Genomic DNA, 15,733 nt, shown 5'->3' with positions numbered 1-15,733 from the left:
CCTGAATTTCTGCCCTGCTTGAGTGCATTCCCTGTGAAAGCAGGATCAGGCAGCTCTTTGAAAGGATTTCTCTTTTTGCTCAAGAAGGACTTTTTTAACTCACTGGCCATCCCAGCTAAGTGTACCTTTCATTTCTGAAAACCTGGTGCTTGGTGTCCTTTGCTGAGACATTCAGCCTTGCACACCCCTCTGGCACAGGTAAGGCTGCTGGTCAGGCAGTGCAAGTCTGCAGCTCTGCAGTCAGTTTGGGAGGTTCTATCTGATTATATTTAAGAGGTGAGGCTACCTGGCACTGGGCTTTTGAAGCCCTCAGGCATGTTTTGGAGGGATGAGAAGGCTATTTGTTGCTCAGAGCTAAAATTTATTTCTCTTGCTTTCCTAGGTGTTGGCTACCTGGCCCTGAATTTCCATGGGGTTGCATCTTCAGGAAGGAGTTGCCCTTGGGCCACTCCTGGCTGGGAACACTCCAAGGAAGGGCTGGGAATCTTGTGCACAGCCCATCACAGAGACACTCCAGCACAGATGGTTGTGATACAGCCAACCCCGCCTATTTTAGTACACAAGAAAGGAGCTGTTGGGGTTGGTGATGCACATGGTCCAGCCAGGTCCTTCCTCCTGCTTCTCAGATACCTAAAGCGTTGGGCATTGGGGCTCAAATTAGGGCAGCTTCCGAAGTTATTTTTGTAGGATGAGATTCTTGCTCAGAGACCACATGGCTCCTGAAAAAACAGGGTTTGGGCAGGCCCTGCGGGTCTTGGAGGCTGGACCTCGTGGGTGGGTGTGCAGACTTGAAGCAATTCTGACTCGCTGGGACATGCGTGTGACAGTCACACGGAATTGACATCTAGCAGGGACTGGCCTGCTTTCCTATGCCCTGTGAGGACAAACCCATCACCATGGCCATGTCTGGGCCAGGTCAGGCCCTGCCACACTCTGCAGGTCTGGCCCACCCCAGCCCATCCCAGGTGTGACTGTGGAGCAAGTCCAGCTTGCGCTACCGAGCCTGGCACTCTGGACTGTGTAGGTGCCTTGACCATGCAGTCACTAATTTTTTCTTTTTTTCCCCTCTCCCAGCAATGTGCTTGAGCAGTGTACCCATTGTCAGCACATGCAGCTGCTTATAGCGTGCAGCAGAGCCCTCCAGTTCCAACAGGGTCAGCCTCATTACAGCTGGCATGAGGAGCAAGGGAGCTCTGTGGTTTGGGCAATTTCCCCTTTGTGGCCTTTGCTTTTGCTGCCACTCTTTGTCTCCTTTGCCAGGAAGGCATGGGACATGCACGCGAAGTCAGCTTTCTATCAGGTATGGGACAGCTGGCTTCCATTTAACAGCTTAAAGATAGCTGCAGAACCCCAGAAGGCTGAAACGCACACGTTCAAGGGCTTTGTGGTCTCCAAAGGCCAACCTGAAAGGCGCAGACATTTAAAAACCCTCTGTAATTTTCAGGCAAAACTCCACTGTGCACAGTCAATGCTTGCAAAGTTTCTTTGGCTCCCAGGAGAGTTGTAGCTTTGGACAGGGCTGAGCGTAAGAGATCTGATCTGCTTTTTTACTGCGTGCAGTCACAGAGTCAAGTTTCTGTTCTTTCACAGGGAAAGGAAACTGAAACTCTTCCTTCATCTGCTGTTGCCCAGCCTTTGGCAAAGTCAGACGGGAGCCTGACCTGGGCTTGGTGCTCCAGAGAGCCTGCAGTTTTCTTATGGTGCTCCTATGAGCAGTTCTGCTAAAAGTTTATGCTAAAACTAGATTTTAGTTGGACTTTTCAAAAGGAATGGAAATGATTCACTCACAGATTCAGTCCTAACAACCGTTAATTGCCTGATTTCATGCTCTATCTGCAGCTTTTCCTTGAGTTGCCTCCCTCTTTCAGAAGCCTGTGAGCAGGACTTGCACTTCCCATGGCTCGTGGTACCCCAGGGTGTGGGGCTGGTAAATGACCCAGCAGTCTTTCCAAAGCCATCGGGAATGAATTTTACTCTGAAGGTGGCTGGGTACTGCTGATCTCCCATCTGCTCAGTCCTTTCCAGCTCTGGCCTCTTGTAAACAGCAGTTTGCAGCAGCCAGTGTGGTTTGCAGGGCTGGGTGAGCCTGCAGGAACCCTGGCCGTTCCTTCAGCTGCGTTCTCTTCCTCGCTGCAGTCATGGGATATTCTTCCAAAAGCTTTACATGGACTTTGATGGGAGAAGAGCCAAAGGCCAAAACCTACACTCTCTGCTAACTAACCCGCTTTGGCTCAACAAGAAAGAGTTTGTCCTCTGCAGGAGGACCCCATTGCTTGTCCCAGCCCTCTTGGATGCACGCAGTGCTGTCACTGGACACTGACACTGTCACATGGACACTACATGCAGCAGAAGTCCTCTTCTTCCATTGTTGAGAGACAGCAGATTTTCACAATTCCTGCTTACCTTAGAGGATCCTGAAAGTCACCTATCCACAGGAGTAATTTTCTGTGGGAGTGGAAAGAACACTGACAGTTTGCTCTATGGCTTGACTGTAATCACTGCAGAACCAGCCAGCTAAGTGACAGATTTGACTCACACTGGGAAAGAAAACCTTGGTGAGATTTCGGCTTACAGCAGGAGGGGATGGTAATGATTCAGTCAGGGCTGCTTGTCACGTCAGCGTGGATGGGGTGACTCAGTGAATTCTTGCTTCTGGAGAACCGGTCCTTTGAACGAGCTGTAAGGCAGCAGCCTGATCACTCGTGGTCAGAGAAGATCACATGTCGTGTGGTGGGGCTGGGACAGTTTGTTATCTCCTCTTGGATAGATGTGGCCTGCCTTACCTTTGGCAATAGCAGCCAGCAGAAGGTAAGTCTTCATTGCTTGCCCTTGGCTGCTCCATAATGTGTTATTACACGTACTCTGCATCTCCATCAGGAAAAAATCTCCAACAAATCAAACAAAAAAAATGGTCAAAGGTATGCTGCTTTGGTATGTAACAGCACAGCCCTTTCCATTGGTGGCACTTGGAGCTGGTAGAGCTTCCTGCCAGCCCTGGGACCGGGCACAGCCCCAAGCTCAGAGCATGGCTGGTGCTCCCAGCCCCAGCACTGCTCCACGCCCAAGGCCCTGCGGGCTCTGCCGCAGAGATTGTAAAATTGGTCATGTTTATCTGCACTTTTTTTCCCTGGAAATACTACAAATGTGAGATCATCCTCATCAAATCTGGGTCTGTTTCTACTTTTGATACCTTTCATGGAGGAGCTGAACTCGTGGATTCAGAAGGAGCAGGAGAAGAACAACACGTTGCCTAGGGAAGCATAATTCTAAAAGAATGAAGGAGAATGGAAAACACAGACTGTGAATAAGATTTTTCTTCTGGTGCGTTGGGGGATGTTTGCAAGGAAGTGCCCTTTTTGTCGCAGGAGTGGTCGGAGCTGGCTGCTCCAGCCTCTCTCCCGCTGGGCTTCTCCCTCGTTGGGATGCGGACAGGAGAAGCCCACAGGCTGTCACGCGCAGACGTCATCCGGGGGAGCCCCGAATTTCACGGTGCATTTCCAGTTCCCAGCGGACGAAGACCAGGGAGCGTGATGATGACTTTCAGGACCCCTTTTACGCCCGGCCGGCGCCGGTCCCCCCTCCCAGGTTTCCGCACGCCTCCGAGGGGGCACCTGGGGAAGGGGCTTGGAGGGCGAGCACCCCCCCGCGCCGCGCTTTCCCTGCGCGCTGCCTTGAAACACGAGATTTGCCCCCAGCCCCAGCCCCGGCCCGTGTGTCGTCACCGGCCGCCCGCCGCGCCCATTGGCTGCGCCAGCGCCGCTGCGGCGGCCCCGCGACGCGCGGGGCGGGCGGGCGCGCGCGCGGCGATTGGCGGCGCGGGGGGACGGGCCGCGCCCGGGGGGCGCTCGGCGGCGGCGGGGGACGGGCGGGGCGGCGATGAGCGACGGCGGCTCCAGGTAACCCCGGCCGGGCGGCAATGAGCACCGCGGCTCCAGGTAACCCCGGCCGCGCAGCAATGAGCGACCGCAGTTCCAGGTAACCTCGGCCGGGGCGGTTCCAGATAACCCCGGCCGGGCCCTGCGGCCGCCGGCGAAGCGCGGTGCCCGTGGTCGCGGCTGCGGCGCCCCGTCTCCTCTCGACCATGGGAGGATGACGCCGCGGGCAGGGCCGGGGTGCGCCGGTGCCGGGGTTGTTTCTGCGTCTCCGGGGTGCCGGTGCCGTCAGTGACACGTGTGTTGCCGGGCAGTCGGCGGTGGCCGGAGCCCGGTGTCCTGCGGGAAGGCTTCGCAGAGCCGCAGAGCCGCGGCTGAAGTTGTGTCAGCGCCGGCACCGGCCATTAACACGGCCGCGGTGCGTGTGTTCCCCATCTCCCAACAATGCCGCCTCTGGGCTGCGCTTCTGCAGAGGAGTGAGAAATTCTGGGCTATAAATAACCCCGCCTTTTTTTTTTTTTCTTTTCCTTTTTTTTTTTTTTTTTTAATTTTTAAAATACTCGTTATTGGTAGCGCACATCCGATTGACCTTGGCACCTGCCAAGTTTTCCCCGAGATCCGTTTAGGGAAGGGTGGTCTCTCTCTGTGCGTGCATGGTGGTGCCTGATGCCACACTGGAGCTGGTCCCTGTGCCGGGTTGTCCCTTTGTCCCAGACTTGTACACCAGCCAGCCGAGGAAGTGCTCCAGCGTGATGTCTGGCCGCTCCAGGCTTCCCTCCTCCGGCGGGGGGGTGCACTCGGCACGAGTGGCCCCTTTTGCTGGTCACTGAGGCAGTTTTCAGATCCAGTTTTCACTGATGCCAGAAAACGAGCCTTGTTTTAAATACAGCGAGGTATTTAACGTGGAAGGCTGAGGGAATTCAGGCAGGAGAAGCCATGGCTTTAAAGCGAGCAACATCTGAAAGAGATGGTGGGCCCAGGCTGCGCAGAGCGGGGTTGTTTGGGGCCCTGCAGCTCCGAGGAGTGTTGAGGGGCCGTATTTTGCCTCTCCCCGCGCCCTTCGTTTGCGGGGTAGGCACAGCGTGTGCCAGGAGTGAGCAGCCCGGGTATCTGTGCAGAGGGTTTGGCAAGCCCCTTTAAAGGCTCCGTGCCGCTGATGCCCCACCTGCCCGGATCCGATCCGCGCCGGGGCTGCCCGAGAGGGGACGCTGCTTTCTCTTGTCTGTCTGGGCACGGTCGGGGATGCCTGCACAGGGAACCTGGAGGCCGGAGATCAGCATGGGCTTTGCTGAGCGACTCTCGGGCTGACATGGACCGCCTCAGAGCGAGGAGAAGGGGGAGGAGGACGGGCTGTCGGGAGGGCCGGAGCCAGGCTGCTGCCTGCCTGCCTGCCCGAGCGGGAGAGGACGCTGCGGCCGGAGGGGTGATGAGTCCGACTTCCCTGGCTCCTCTCGTGTGAATCCACCTTCTCCGTGGCTGTCAGGCGAGGAGGAGGGGCTCGGGCACAGCTCCGGAGCCACCCGGGAGGAGGACGCTGTGCCGGGGGAAGTGGAAGTGTGGCACATGGCTGCAGAGGAGCCTCGGCCTTCCAGTCACAGGTTACCCAACGACGTGAGCAGAATGCGGAGTAAATTAGGGGTCAGGGGTAATGGCTTGTAGGTCTGGGACATGGACTGGTGGGTTGCTCGAGGCCAGGGGGTGAAGGTTGCCGTGGCAGGTTATGTGCACAGAGGGGAAGGATTGCCCTGAGCCGGGTGTTCTGTGGTGAGCATAGGCTGGTGAGGGAGGGTGATGCTTGTGGCTATATGGAGCGGCACGGGTTGGAGCTGGATTCCTTGAGTGTGGAACTAGTCAGAGGAGCTGGTGGCAGACACGGTGCAGGGGGCTGGGGCTGGGGGCTGGCTGGCTTCACAGGTGGAGGGCTGCAAGCAGCTGCCTCTGGGCTGCAGAGGAGGTTGTACTCTGAACCAAGATGTGCGTGGATGGCATTTCTTCACTGAGTGACTCTGGATAACTAAAAGTAAGTCTCAGGAGCTCCTGTTACAGGATTAAGTTTCAGACCTCATGGGCCACCACTTGCAGCAGCAACAGTTTGGGAGACAGCTGTGGCAGCAGTGCTGCAGGAGGCAATACCCAGGGTGAGCTGCTTTGGTTGTCACAGGCCCTGGGCTTGAGCCTCATTCACCTCAGGGCTCTAACACAAGTGTGCTGGCTTTTTGTAGGGACTGATGGGGGCTTTGTGCCCTCTAAGCTAACAGGCCAGTGAGCCTGTGTAGGAAGGTTTCCCAGAAGTTCGAGAGCATTTTACTGCTGACTACAGGGAAGAGAACTTTACCTTTCCAGGTAGACTGTTGACAGGGCAGTTCCTCTGTGAGGATTTGACCAAAACTCAAAAAACATTTGGGAGTTGGAGTCCAGATTGTACTGTGTGTCTTGAGCTCATTCACAAAGTCTGGAAAAACAAAATAGGGCACAAGAGGTTCTCTTCCTCCAACCCCCTGTATTTCTTTGCAGGTTTTGTAGATACAATTACAGGGATAGATCAGACACATTCAACTCTGCAACACATTGTTGGCCATAGCAAATCCAGCTCTTATGTTAGCCATCTCCTGGCCTGGCAGCATTTGCTCCCAGAGGAGATCTGGTTTGTGGGGATAGTCCCATTTTCAGTTCCTGTTCCCTTTGCCTGAAGCTTTCTTCTCTTTTTCTTTTAATACTTTAATTGTGACTGTGGATCCAAGCGTCCGTGGAGCTGCGTGTGATCTGGGATCAAAACCATCTGGGAATCTGAAGGTCTTTCAGATCTGCCTACAGCTCCTCCTTCATTTTAGCCATGCCTGCACAGAACCGGTCGCAGGGGAGATGTTGCCAGATTTGGCTTCTGCTGCCTCTCTGGTTGGAGTCCCTGTGACTTTGGGACATTAACAGTGCTGTCACTTTGTGCTTCTCTAGTTTGAGTACTGATTTCTGTTCTTGCTGTGCTACACAGTAGGCAGGTAAAAGCCCTCTGTGATCTTCCTCTTTCATTACATTCCTTAGTTCATGCCAAAGGTGCTTGAGGCTTTTATCCGAGAACTTAATGGGGAGGGCAGCAGTAGAAAGGAGAGAGAAGAACAGGAATTAACTTTCACCTGCAGAAATAAACTTTTTCATTCACTAGTGCTATTTTGTGTTTAACTGGCATTTTCTCCCTGTAGCTCTATTTTGCCTTTCACCTTTCAGACACAAATAGTTGAGCTTGTGGATCTTCCTTTATGTTGGCTTTGATTTTCCTGTTACTTGAAGAATAGCATTAGGCTGAGTGGTAATTAATAGATTTCACTGGGCTGGGGTCAGCACAGGTAGAGACATTGATGTGAATGTCTTATCTCAGACCTGCTCTTGCTGTTGTCTCCTGCTTCTAGCAGTAATTTTATAATGGAAAAATATGACAAAAGTGTGTGGTTTACTAGTGGATAGTCTCAGTGCTTGGAGTTCTGGAGATTGTTTCCAGGTGCATATCAGCAACTATGGCTTGTATGCAGTGAACAGCAAGTGTGTAACTGTGCTTTGTTGGAGATAGCCAAAGGACTTCTGATTTTGCATGTTCAATTGCACTGCTCCAACTTAGCTCTGACAGTGCACTGTTAATAAGTTGGCTTCCTAGGTTTTCTGAGACAGGGAATTGGACTGCGAGGTGGCACTCACTGCCTCAGGTGGTGTGGGATGTGGCAGGTTGGATACACCTTGCTCTGGGCAAGCACCATGGCATCTGCCCTGGCAGTCCCGCTGATAGGCATCCAGGAAGCCTGTGATGTTGTTGATGCAGTCTCATGTCCCCCTTTTCTGGAGCACTTGATCCCAGGAAGCCCTGGGCAGGGGACAGAAAGGCCTACAAGCGCTCCAGGTTGTTGGCTTCTGGGTTGGGAGGATCTTTGTGTCAGCATATGGCACCAGCCTTACCTGCAAGTCTGGCTCTTGGAGCACTGGGCTAGGTGCACCTCCAGGATCTCTGATGTCCTGTCTTGTATCATTCCTTCCAGAGGCAGACTTGGAAATCATGTCCCTCTTAAAGAGGGGCATGTCCTGCTCAGTTAGGAAACCTCTGCTACAAATGTTGCTTTGTTTTGCTCTAAAGGCTTACTGTTATGGCTGTGTGCATTAAGTGTTCAAGGGTAAAATAGTGTTATATATTCAGTGTGCTCATTTCCCAACATTAGTTTTATTGTCAGTTGCTTATCTACTAGTGTACCGACACATGTGATGAGTCTCGAGTGATGCAGAGCAAAGCACATCTCTGCCCTGGAGTCTTTGCTGCCAGTTCCACAGTTGGAGTAGTATTCAGTGCCTCCATGTGCTGGGTTTGGGGCTCGGTGTGGTACTCTGATACAGCACTGTCAAAGTTGGGGAATGGCAAAGCTAAGGTTGGATCCAAATCCTTTGCTCTGCTCTGGTTATATGTACTGTCTTATTGCCATCAGAAGCAAATTAAGGCATTTTGGATTCGAAACATACTCAAAGAATTTTTGGGTAATTTCATGTTTGTTTATTGCCCCAGTGGCAAAAGTGTGCTTTCTCAGGGAATGGAAACAAAGATTTGGATGTGACCCTTTGACTTCTGAAAGTGACATCTGGCATGTGGACCACTGAGCTCTGTGCTGTGGTCCAGCTTGCTCCTCATGCACGTGCTTTGCTTTGCCACAACTCAAGGTACTTCAGTGTCATTTTTGTCCAGCCATAGATCCTCATAAGCCTGAAATAAGCTGCCATTTCGATGTTGCAGTATGGCACAGACTCCAGAGCCAAACCATTATCATTTCCTTTCTAATCCTCAAGTGTTGAAAATGCTCTGGCACCTTAGCAGGCTCAATGTTGCTCTGCAGGGTGTATGCATAGTTTGATGCATGTGACGAGGGCAGTACTAAAACACTTTCTTGCCATGTCACCTGGGTGGACTTATTTCTCCAGACAGTATTGTTGAAGGGGCAGCAGCTTGTGTCTCCCCCCCAGCCTCTGTCCATTTGCTGGCATCAAAAAATCAGTTTCCCTGTTTAGAAAGGGCACTGGAAAGTACTCCTCTGTGTCTCTTGAGGGGAGTGAAAAGCCTAATGTTTTCCATTTTCTGTCTGCTACTTCTCTATTCCCTATTGTGAAGGAGAAAATCCTCCAGATCAGAAATTTTCTAGGCGCTTCCCTGCAGAGAGTCTTGATTCAACCTGCAGTGCCCAGATGCCAGCTCATATTTATCAGGTGCATCCAGCCACTCCCCAGATGAACCACAGGGCTGCTGGTGCATGGTAAACCTGAGAGGGAAAAACTGAAGGCACACAATTAAAATCCTGGGCATTTGCTAAAGCTGTTTTTAATGTCTTCTGCCCTCACAGGCAGAAGATTGTAGACTTGGATTTGGGTTGCTCTTGATGTGTCACCAGAAAAGCTGTCATATGTGTGTTTGCAGAAATGGAGGCTTGGGAAATGCTTTTAATTGTGACTCTGCTCTGCACAACACAGATTGTCATGCTTTAAGCTCAGGTTTGTTTGTATCAGGGACAGACATTGATACCACAGCTCCTATTGGCACATGAATATTTTAACAACTGAAACGATGCCTGCTCCAGAAAAGAGATGCTTACATCCACGTTTGATCTTTTTAGCAAGCCTATGCAGTTCAGGGTGGTATTTTCTACAGATGTGGTATACATCAGCTGTGCTGTGCTATGACTCTCCTCTCTTCATTCCAGAGAATAGGAAGAAGTGAGATTTCTAGCAAAAGACTAAAATAGACATAATTTGTTTATTGTCCCTGATTTGTTTATTTTTGAGGAAGGTGCCTTGCACTTTGTAGGATGCATGGACTAGAAAGAGGTGGGGCAATATTTGGAAGTATCTAGAGTGGCAGTCTGTGGGGATAGTCTTCTCCTTTAATTTCTGCCCCATGGCCTGTGCCACACTTTCTCTCCATACTCCTGTCTCCACTTCTTCTTGCTCTAGGGGAATGCAGAATCCCCCTCTTTAGGGGCACTAATAAATAGTGGTTAACATTTCGGAAGGAATAAGCTGAGAGTGGAGTCTTATTCTTTTCTGCAGTATATTGACAGTTCACACACAGAGGTTGTGTCCTGGACCGTTCTTGAAATCTATTGTGATACTGAAGTGCTGGAACTTCTGCTATCTTTGTGTGTTTCTGAAGTAAATTGTCCATCAAGCATCTCTAATTAGGGGGCACTTCTACACCATAACTTGTAATGTGAACAGAGCTTTTGAACAGCCTGATCTTCGGGGCATGCCCTGTGTTCTCCCATGGTCTGTGGAGCACTCTGGACACTCAAGGTGGATGCCAGTCTTCTTCATGTAGTAAGGAGAAGCAATAAAAATCTCGTTACGAGGTAGTTTTCCAGTTCTAAGTCCTTGGTTTGGTAAGCTCTCTACAGCAGCACATGGATGAAGTTCCCAGGCCCACACATGACACAGGAGGTCTGTTACCTGATTCTTGAGTAATTTTTGAGCTGCATTTCGTGTTGTCTGCATTGCTGATCTCAGCAGAATGGTAGAGCCTGCCCTCATGGGTATACCTGAACACACGTGACTCTCTGAGGATTGCATCTATCCTGACTGTAATTGCTTGTGTAGTGAAACAGGAATTACATATAGCTGTGTATGTACCCACAAGAGGTCTGGTAAACATAATCCCAAAATCAACCCATAAGAGGACTGGCTTTCGGGCAAGGAGAGGAAGAAGTTGTGCTCTTGCAAAATTCAGCAGCATCTAAAGCACAGGTTCTCAACAGACTGATGGCTTTTGTTGGTGGGGTCATTAGGCAGAAGACACTTGCACTGGTCTGCCCTGCAGTGCTGGTGAGGCATTGCGTTGTGAACCATGGAGCTGGCTGTGTCTGACTCCTGATCCCCCTTGCCATGGAAGAGGCAGCTCAGGCTCCCTTCTGTGCTCACTGGGATTTTGAATGTTGGTGCCAGAAGGCAGTGAGCAGTAGGTGCATGCGTCTAACATTATTCTGCACTCTGAGGATCTCAAAGCATATTTTGTGTGAAAACTGTTTTAGAGATCTACAATAAATGCTTAAAAGTCAGGCCTGGAAAAAAAAGCAGAGATGTGTTAAGGCAGGGTCTGACTGCTCCAGGGAGGCTGGGTGCCAGGTTGACTCATGTCAAACACACTGGAAACAAAAGGATGAAGTCAGATGCCCAAGGTCATCAGTAGGGTGCTGTCAGAGCAGTGAAAGATAGCAGTTAGAAGTAAACACGATTAAGTTTTGTGTCCTGAACTCACTGTGGGAATAGTGGTGTTGGTATGGCCGGGGACCTTGATGACCTGGGCCAGTAGGTGCCTGAATGGGTCCATGGCGACTAGTAAGAGCAATTCCATCCAGCAGTGCCTGGGAGAGAAGAGCCCTGGCACCCCTGAGGCCACAAGGCTCATTTGAGACACACAAAGTGAAGGAGGGACACGTTGGATGGAGAATTGCTACTTGTGATATGTTAGATGTTAAATGCATCTGACGCAGGAAACTTGTGAAAAGGTCTGGATTCAGGATGTGCTTGTGCTTAGCAGAAAAGTTCTGTTCTGTGACTGCTGTGCGCAGAAAGACAAGGCCCCCCAGCCCCTGCTCAGCTGTTGCAGGCTGGTGCCAAGCCAAGTGTTGTCAGGTAGCCATTGCTGTCTACACAGGTGGCCTCGGAATGCTCTGAGATTTGGAGTGGAAGATGTAGGGATCCCTGGATACTGGGGATTTAAAGGTGCTTTAGACCCTTTGCATTGCCGTTTGCTTGTAAGTGTTTGGGAGAGGTGTCGTTGTATGCGTATATATCATATGCAAATGGATTTTGAGTTGTGTGTTTTGTCTGAATTTAGAAAAGGAGTGATTTGAAGAAAGAATCCTCCAGGAAATGCTGCTTTTGCAAGCACAGGCCGCTTGACTGTGATTTGTGGGGGAGGAAGGAGTGGGAATGAGGGGGAGGTTCACTGAGGTTTTCTTCTTTTCTTGTTGCGTTTTTGGAAAACTCCAGCCAAGGCCCACATACAGTCGGATGAATCAGCCTCCCTTTTGCCATAAGTAATTGGCAGCTCTAGCTGCAATGCAGTTTTGATGTATGCCTAATACACTTTTCCTTAGTTAATTGAGAAGAAACACTGCAGTAGATGTATGATGTTGAGTTGGCCTTTGTATGGAGTCCTTGAGCTAGTAAGGAGGTACTGTAGGCTGCTCCTTGAGAGGTTGGAATTTGATGCAAATGATATTCCATACTCTAGTCTGAAGGCTGTCATTGCTGTTCATCTGCTATAGAAAATACATTTCCTGTCTCATACACGTGTAGAGAGCCCTGTAAGTTGGCACATGGCGCTGTTACTCAGTGCAGGGTTTCCTTGGAAGAGTCTGATTTTTATAACAAGTTCAACAGAATATTCATGCTTTTAGATGAGTGGTTGTTCCTGTGCTGACAAATAAAGCATTTTGGCCTTCTCATATTCCTGTAACAAAATGAAAATCACTTGTTTTCTAAAGCATCTGGTGCCAATTCAGACTCAGAGCTTTCTGTGTCTGCTCTAGGATTTCCACTGGGCTCAGAAAACTTACCAGACAAGCTCAGCATTCACCACTGGAAGAATCTGGAGTAACTGGAGGGCTTTCTTGTCCTGGAAACAGGACATGGAGCAGTTGCCCTTGGCAGGCTAAGACTTGCCAAATGCCTTGTATTTCCTGTTGGAGACCTATTTTTACATGGAAGGGCTATATTACTTTCACAACTGTAGTATCTGTTGGTAAATATTGGCTTTAATAACATGCACTTGACTTTAGCAGAATATCAACAGTGCAGTGAAATAAGTGTGCTATACTGGGGCAGTAGCATCAGTGTTCTTTTACTGTTTTCAGTGGTAAATACTGTGCCTATTATGTTCAAAGCATTTGAAAATTCATTAGAAATATATCCTTTTTAGGTACCTGTAGTCTCAAAAGTGATTATCTCAGCCTTGGAGTTTTAGTCATGGCCAAAGCTTCACTAAATGTTGTCTAAAAAGAGAAAATAATGGCCTTGAATTATTCCGTCATGGGATTGCTTCATATGCAGGCAGCATATGGCCTTCCTCCCTCCAGTTGTTCTGAGGTGGAAGAAAACAGCTACAAATGTAAAGTCTTCACAAGGGGCAACTGAAACTGTTGGCTCTGTAGCATTTTGCACCTGAAGCAAAATAGAAATGGCTCTTTTTGCCATGTGCCTTTGTAGGGTAGAGAAAGGACTCTTGGATGCTTGGAGATACAAACAGGTAGAAAGCAGCGTACTCCTTTCCATGCATACTTAGCAGAGGAACACTCCTACTTGTTTGATTCAATGTGTTACCTGTGTCTGCAGAGGGGCTATCCTGAGGCCAGTTGAGCTGTGCTCTTTCTCTCTCCAGTTCACTGGTCAAGTGTTTTATGTTTTCTTAAGCATAGCTTTAAATGGACATTATTTTACCCCGTTTTGAAAAGGAACTTGTATTTTTACAGCTCAGGCTGATACATAACTAACCTTTTTCTTTTCTGAACAAGGTCATTACATCATGATGCAGTAATCCTGTCTGTGGGATAAACCATCCTCTCTCTGTGTCTCTGTCTGCTGCTTTTATCTATGTTTGTGTGCATGGTGGGGAGGAGGCATGAGGGGAGAGAAAAAGTTTTGATTCTGGCCAGTTAAACTGTGTTTAGGGAGAATAATATGTGGGTTGTGAGATGCAAAGGGCTGTTGTCTCAGAGCTATTGCTTTGATACTTTATCCACAAAGAGAAACTCCACAGTCTCAAGTCAGAAGAGCCTGGGGATGAAATTACACCTTTGTCAGGCTATGACAGGTTAAACTTTATGGAGATGCAGGTAGCAAATTATCCACAGACTGAATTGCAAAGGAGGGCTTTAAAATGGGCTTTAAAAACCTGCTGGGGAGATTAAGTGGATAAAAATATTTAGCTCTTGTGCCCCTCTTTTTGTCATAGTGCTCAAAGCAATCTGTGAAGGAAGGAGGGACAATGTTGTTATCTTGGTCTCAGCCCAGAGGAACCTAAGGGATGGAGTAATGGCACTGTGGGCGGAACAGGGAAGAACAGGAGCCAGCAGCAGGACCCAAGCATCTTGCTGCCTGTCTCATTCCCTGGCCATTAGACTAAGCTGCCTCCCTGCTTGTTGCAGTTTCTAATTTGTCTTGGATGTGTCTGTATACTTTCTCCCAATTCAGTTTATACCACAACATGTCATTTATGGCTAGCCTGGGGTGTGCCCAGTGAGGTATGGTTCATAACTATTTTTGATTCACTTACAAAGGGATTAGGTGACGTGGTTGCCTGGACAGCAGGGGCTGTACTTGGTGACCCAGTGGGTCTCTCCCAGTCCTGTGTAACCTGAGTTGATGCCATCTAAGCTGCAGCAAGATGCCAGTGATGTAATTTCAGACTGTCTGGCCTGAGCACCAGTGAAGGCAGGGAGGCTGCACATGTGTAAGACAGGCCGAAGCAGAAGATAGAAGGCTTTGATTCAAAATGAAACCAGGTAACTGAGCAAAGTAGAGCAGGTGTATTAGTTGTTGACTCCATCTTTCACCTGCTCTGAGGGGAAATAGCCCATGCTTATTTTACTGAACAGCTCTGAGTCTGTTGCAGATTAAGACAAATAACTAAGTTGAGTCATCAAGTTGTAGTGTCTCAACAAACTACTTAAAAAGATGTCAGGTCCTCTCTGTGGGTGGATGCTAAAGTGGCAGAACCATTAGAGAAACATATCTCAAATCACATGAAAACTTCACTGTTAGCATCATGCCAGGTTTATGGCAGTGATGGAGCCCATGTCTTCCAGGCTGGAAGTGATAGACACTCGTAGCTGTCAGCAGGACAGGACTGTGATGGACCCCTTGCAGGTCATGCCGGCGTGGGCACAGTGCTGCTCTCACATGCTTTTGCAGCTCTCAGAGCAGCAACGCCCATCATCTTGCCTAGAGTGCAGGCAGAGAACTCAGATCAGGCTGTGCCCATCCGTGGAGACTTAGCTATGGCTGACCAGTCTCTGCTCCAGTCAAAAGGGACACCAGTAATAACCACTATATCCTCAAGATAATATTTCTATGCTTTGTACTTGTCCTTAATTTATTAAATCCCCAAATTCAAGAGTCTCCTTATAGAGATTACATGGCTGACAGCATTTGCATCCATGTTTTATCTGTACTGACTGTTGATGCAGGTAGGCTCTGTGTTGGTCCAATGTCAATGTTTTAATAGAGAAAGGAAGATTTCTAAATGAGATTAATTGATTATCTTCTTTTATAATTTTCTGTTACTAGAAAAATTCTAGAAAATAATTGTATACTAATTTATTTGGATTATTGTTTTGTGTCTGTTTTATTCAGTGCAGGGTCTCAGTGTAGTGCAGAGAGAGTGTTTGGACTCAAATTCCAAGGGAATGACCATGTTTGAGAAAAACCATGGCCAAAGCAGCACTTCCCATTGACTGACTTTTCAGCAGCCATTCATTATGATAGTTTTGACATTTTTCCCTGACAGGCTAAATTTCAGAGCAGCATATTTTTGTTTCTTCATGTAATTTGTGATTTGCTGACTTACAGGTGACAACAGCTTTCCCCCATCCTTAAGGGGTCACTCTGCATGTGTGTGTGTTTAAAAGCTGCAGAATCACATCTTAAAAGCAAAGTCCTCTAAACATGCTTAGCTGAGCGTAACACCTTTCCTTTTGCACTTAGTTTTAAAGCCAAATATTATGAAAACAACTCTCAGTGCTTTGATGTGGGTTCCTAATTTTCTCATTCATGCTATTAATATTGCATGCCCAGTTGCTCCAAGGTGGGTGTCAGTGCTCTGTAACAGCAGCTCTCTGTGAGAAAGG

The 15,733-nt window shown here is 49.0% G+C and overlaps 1 protein-coding gene across 4 annotated transcripts in view; it reads left to right on the top strand.

Annotated features, from left to right (window-relative positions):
• The window catches only part of PAK3 (p21 (RAC1) activated kinase 3), a 128,306-nt gene that overhangs the window by 52,010 nt on the left and 60,563 nt on the right, over positions 1-15,733 (top strand). For 2 of the 4 annotated variants that reach the window (XR_008439360.1, XM_053990145.1), the window contains exon 1: positions 3,894-3,975. The exons of 1 other annotated variant lie outside the window; for it this stretch is intronic. The gene's annotated coding sequence lies outside the window, so the exon portion shown is untranslated. Of the gene's footprint in view, positions 1-3,853; positions 3,976-15,733 lie in introns of those variants that run through there. One more of the 4 variants, XM_053990147.1, reaches the window with a different exon arrangement.

The sequence above is a fragment of the Vidua macroura genome, chromosome 14 (genome assembly GCF_024509145.1).
Source record: "Vidua macroura isolate BioBank_ID:100142 chromosome 14, ASM2450914v1, whole genome shotgun sequence".
NCBI lineage: Eukaryota > Metazoa > Chordata > Aves > Passeriformes > Viduidae > Vidua > Vidua macroura.
This window is presented reverse-complemented; position numbering and strand designations above follow the sequence as displayed.